Genomic DNA, 6,000 nt, shown 5'->3' with positions numbered 1-6,000 from the left:
TCTCTCTCTCTCTCAGATGTGTTTACGGGGCAGTATGGGTGTGTTTGTCATGATATATGTAGTCAGTCAGAGTTCTGTGGTTCTAGGACGCCTTATTAATATGCTGATTATACATGTCAAAGGTGGCTGAATTTCAATATGAATAGATGAAATGAAAAGCGTTTTAAAATAATTTGGCTCAAAATCTTACAAAAGTAATAGTCATTATGAATTGGTATTTGTCACTTACTATTAATTTTAGTTGATTTTTACTATTAAAATTCCTCAAGGAACAAATCATTTATACAAATGATTTTGAAGTGAAGCCCATTTTGTGCCTTTGTGAGTATGTATCAGCATTAGATGAAACTTGGATTCAGTGTTTGTGCAGGAGTTCACTCTATATTTTTAATTTCTACTTTGTGGGTCTTCTCTAAAGACTCACTCACCAAACAAGTGCTCAGATCTTTATTAACATATATATATAATATTATTTTATTTTTCTTATATCGAATGGAAGAAAGATAATTACTTTTACAACACTATATGACTGAATTTGAGATAGAAATGGAGAAAAATCTATGTACATTCTATGCCTTAGCTATCAAGTTTTGATATGTAACTTATTAATAATATGATATATTTGCTAGCTCAGACATGCCTGGCATTTGATATTCAGTTTTGTAAGCTTTGAAATTCACTCTTTGTACTTCTAATTTAGAAAAGATTTTCAAAGCACGTGTCTATGAACAATTGCACTAATGTATCAGCACAACAGCAGATTTATCTGCCAATGTATCATGTGATTATTTTAAAACAAGAGAATAAAAAATTATTGCCTCATTTGATTTTTGTTCAGAAAAGCATACAGTTGAAGTATTGACACATTTTGTACTACAAAAAAATCTATATAAGTTGACTGATATTTCTATGGTGTAGCACTGCAGTAAAAAAGTAAATAACTTTTCTGAGTCATGGCTTTCTATTTTTATGTAAACAATCCCTTCCAACACACACTGAAGTTCTGGCCTGATGAGAAATAATTTAATTTCTTTATCCAAGAGAGATATGAACAAACTGTTTTTGGTTCCACCCTACATTCTGAAAGCCAGACCTGACATTGCCCTCTGGGGATACAGGTTACTAGAAAGGCATCTTTCAAAGACAAGAAGATAATGGAGTTGATTGAAATTGTTGGACTACGTAAGGCCCATTGAAGAACAAATGGTGTTTCAGAACATAACTACGAAAGAACAATTTCCTATAGTTCATTCTCCTTACACAATGATAATGGTTTATTGGAAATGGCAGAACAAACAGGAGATAGATGTACCCAAACAGAAAACAACCCGTGCTCTTTCACATCGGGGATCCATCAAGAGCCTTGGTGATCACAGAATATTCTTACTCTTAGTCTTTTTGTTTTAGATTTTGCTGGCTGAGCTCCTCAGTCCTCAGCATCAACTGAGGGTTGTGACCATATATGGATTATATTTAACATATACATTAGAATATAGACTTGTGGTCACAATCCATTTTTATAATCATATGAGAGCGTTCGAAATGTTTTAGAGTGTGACTGTACTTTTAATACAATGAAATTTGGGTAGAAAGATTCACTGGTTGTGATTCTTCTAAGTGAGAATCATGCTCAGGTATTGAATAAATTAGTTGATTGGTGAGATGATTGTTATGGATACTACACACACACACACACACTACTTTCATAACTCAAAAACTTCAATCTAAATTTGGAAAACAGAACAAAAATTACTACAGAGCTAGACTGTGTTTCTGAGCACCCAGTTGATTCCTAAAAGTAAACTCTGTGGTCATAATCTCTTCATGAAGAGAAAGATGTGTTTTTTTTTAAAGCTTAGCCTGTAGGCTAAAGGCCTGAAATTATTGTGCACAGATGCCCAAGCAGTGTTCAGAGAGTGAAGGAAACTCTGGTTGCAGTAGCTAAGAAGGGGAACTGGTTCCGCTGCTTTATGCTCCAAATTTTCTTCCTCCAATCTGGACGCATGCTGAACTCAAAATTAATTTGAATGAAGACTATCACAGTTATTTTTATAACTTACAACAGAGCCACTGTTTTGTTAGATGGCCCGTGAAGGCGGAGAGTATGGAAAGTGATTGACTGACCCTCTGCTTGCAACCCACTCAGGCTCAGGGAGGCGCTGGGGTCAGACAGACTCATGAATCACAGATAGGAAATGAACCAAATGAATCTTTGGAGGTTTAAAAAGAAACATTTAGGATATATATACATTTTTTTTTACTGTAAATAGATTTTGGGTTGATTTTCGGCACATCTTTTAAAACACCAATCCTTAGTTCAGCTGAAATAACTTTTTATACATATAGCTAAGACCAGATGGCCACACACTCCTTTCTTATTTAGATGAGACTCTTCCTTTCAATAACATCTTTCTTCCTGACCTGCTTAAAAATTCCAGCGAATGAAATCAGCACAGGATTTTCAATTCTAATTGACCATGTGCAGAGGAAGGGCCGGGACAGAAATCACTGGAGGCATTGTAAGTCTCTGCCTTAGTTCTGTCTTTGTATTTTACCCTTGCTAGCCAATCCAAACTAGCTGAGAATATTGAAAATGCTTAACATTAAAATAATCGGACTATTATTTATCAAGAATTAGTTGATTGATCTGATTCTCTTGTTTAAGAATAAAAAATCAAAAAAATTGTCATGCACTTACACAGCTTTGTTTTTTAAAAAGTACCTTAAAATAGAACCATAACAGCTGAATTGAGATAGGAAGATGGAATATCATATTTATGTTCCTCATTGCATAAATAAATTATTACATCATATGTATATTTAATATATATTCATAGATCTGTATGCATTTTCAATTTTTTTATGGAAATATCAAGATTTTGTATTTATTGTATATGAATGATAAGAAATGAAAAATATTTTCCTTGATGTTTATTTATATTTTACTAGCAATAATACTGGAAATAAAAGATAAGATATGTATGTATACATGTATGTACATAATATATAGTTCTATCAATTATATATTATATAGATAAATATATAGTTCAGTTAGTTATATATGCTTTGAAAGTGGATACCTACTTTGGTAGGCACCCATATTTTTTTGTTGTTGTCAAGTTCATTTTAGGGATGTGGTGGTGCTGAGACTTGACCCCAAGGCCTAACGTGCGAAGCACACATTCGACCACTGAACTATACTCAGACTCTCTTTTGAATAAATTCTTGACTCAAATAATGATCTTTATCTGTATATTTATTTTTTTGCAGTTAAAAGTGCTCTGTTCTAAGTACAGTTTTGGAATGGCAAACCTGTGAGATACTCACATTATTTTGACATAAAAACTTAGAAGGAAAGTTGAATTCAAGGTACACATTTTAAAAATAGATAGAAATTAAGAAAATACATATCAAGTATTGGTGCCACTGAAAAATCCTGTAGAGGCTTTATAGCAGGCCCTGGATTCAAAGTTATACTCATTATTTGGGATGGGGCAACCTGGTATGTAACAAATATATTGACTGTCCAAAAAAAAAGAAGATACTTTATCAAAACCCACATTCATTCAAATGTTTGAAAAAATGTATATTAGGAATGGTAACGTTCATTAGACTTTTTGCATCAGAGTTATACAAATATCAAGATGGATTGCCCATGGAATTTACAGTTCTGAAGGCTGTGCTCTAAGCCACTAATATGTGGAGTCAATTCTTTATAAACCTTGGGAAAATTAAAGTTCTTATATCTTAATTTAACTTTGTGTGAGTCAACCTGTATTTCCATACATTAGACTGAGGATTCTCATCGCGTTGTTAAGCCTGTGAGCTACTGCTATTCTTGTATTAAATATTTTTTAATGACTTAGAATTGGAAAAACCAATTAGAAATCTGTATCTCCCACTCTTTACCCAATTCTGTCTTACCCTATGTGACAATGTTTACAAGCTTAAGAGATCAAAACTGTCATCTAACAATAAAAATGACAGTAAAATGTCATCTAATACTTTAATTTATAAACAGCTACTGCTTATCTTTACCTTTAGAACCACAGAGTTTATTTAAATCATGACTCATATCCAGGCTATAGAAAATAATGGAGAATGGAATCATGGGTATTATTAAATTAAATCGATATTGAAATTTTTCTTCATTCATACTAAATAATCAAGATACAGTTTTAAATAAGGATGATGACTTTAAGTTACTTCTAATTTCTTCTTTTCTGTATTACCATTGGCTACTAAGCAGGTTTTGATTCTGTGGGATGAAGGCTGATCAAAAGTATTTACTGCAACAATAACTCTACATCTCATTAAGCTAAGTGAGTGTTAGTGTTTTTCATTTTTGTAGGTTTGTGGTTGAGATTCCCATTCCACTTTTGCTTCATGAATACTAATTTTCATTTTGGTAAAAAAAAATCCAGGAAAAATTATGGACAGTTATGGAATCTTTGCAGCTGTGCAAAATGTCTGCCCTCACTATGGCCCCTTTCCTGTCCTGTGAAACTGTGGGAATGACTCTGTGATATGAATCCATAGGAAACCCACGCCCCCCTTCAGCTCTCCCTGGACACTGCTTGTTCTGGTTTGCGTACTTAGGAGCCTTCTCCAGCTTAACCTCTCCTGTACAGCCAATGCCGCCCCTCCAGTCTGCTGTGCACCCAGCCATTAGTGCCCAGTGTCGGTTTGCCTCATCCTTCATTGAGAGGCTTATGGGTTATACACATACTAATGCGCTCTTGTGTTGTTTTCTAATTTTATATCCGTAGCTGTAAAGGAAGTGGTGCTATATGAATAGATGTGAGGATAAATATAGGGGCACATGCAGATGTCTCTGGCATCCTGAAAATCTGCGGTGTCTTTAATAACAAGCCACCGAATTTGCCTCTGTGCCTCTCATGTCTAGCTCCTTCAGTGAGCCAACTCCAAGCGGAAGGGTTCTCTCGTTGAATAAGTTGAAAGTGATGCCCAGTTTATTCTTGTGTTCTCCCCTTGACAAAGTATATTTCCTGGAGGAAAATCAATGTTTAAGAGAAGCAAAACTTCATGTTTTGAAAATAAAGGTTAAAGGAGAGATACTATAGCATGCAACCATGAGATTAAGCCAATAAAATTATCAGGACAAACTGTGTCATGTAACCTGAAGTTACAAGAGTCTCTGAATCTGAATATTTTCAGCACTCACATACACATATAGAAACTCATATGCAAATGTATCTACTATGTGATAGTAAGTGGGAGAAAGACAATTCCTTTTAAGATTCTAAGTGTTCATTGAAATCTACCACAGTGGAATATGCTTGAAAGACACACATTTTGCTGATTGTGTACTTTGATTGTCTTGATTCATTAGTCATTTACCAGAATATCATTCAAAATGTTTTAGGTAAAAAGGAATCCCTCAGCCAGCACTCTGCTTAGGAACACTTAAGGTTCCTCTTGTCCTGGAAAGAGTGACAGATGGACCTAAGCTAACAGTGACATTCATTGGTTAATAGGGGGGAATGCAAAGGGTTAAATTTTTAAATCTCTGCAAAGAGGCTGGGGCGGGGGGAGTCTCTGGAAGATAAAAACTAAACTAAAACCAGAGGCTAAGCTGCCAGCGATTTGGTTGTATTTATGGATTATACTCCATGTTGAAAGAGAAAAATCAGATGTAAGATGACGCTGCAGGGGGCGTCTGGACTTTTCACTAAGTCTGAGGTCTGTTTAGTCAATGCTTATTAAAGCCTGGTTTTGACCTTTGCCCCCTTCATTCCTCTCTGTTCCAGGTGCAACATTTGTGCAAGTGCTTGGCCATTAGTGGACACTATGAGTAAACTTCCAGTCCTGAATGAGCAAAATATGTTGAATGTTAAAAAAATACACAGTTAAAAAGTGTTCTGGGAACATTTTTCAAAGCTCTGTAAACTTAGACCTACTTTCTTTGTAATTAATAAGCAGTGAGTGTGGCTTTTCTTTAAGCTATAACTGAGGTTGTTTATGTATAACTTGAATCTA

General features: G+C 34.7%; 1 long non-coding RNA gene across 1 annotated transcript in view; it reads left to right on the top strand.

Annotated features, from left to right (window-relative positions):
* The window catches only part of LOC114626401, a 58,640-nt gene that overhangs the window by 2,594 nt on the left and 50,046 nt on the right, over positions 1–6,000 (top strand). The gene's annotated exons all lie outside the window — the stretch shown is intronic.

This window comes from Grammomys surdaster, unplaced genomic scaffold (assembly GCF_004785775.1).
Source record: "Grammomys surdaster isolate TR1022 unplaced genomic scaffold, NIH_TR_1.0 234, whole genome shotgun sequence".
Classification (NCBI taxonomy): domain Eukaryota; kingdom Metazoa; phylum Chordata; class Mammalia; order Rodentia; family Muridae; genus Grammomys; species Grammomys surdaster.
Note: the sequence above shows the minus strand (reverse complement) of the source record. Positions and strands in the feature narration are given on the sequence as shown.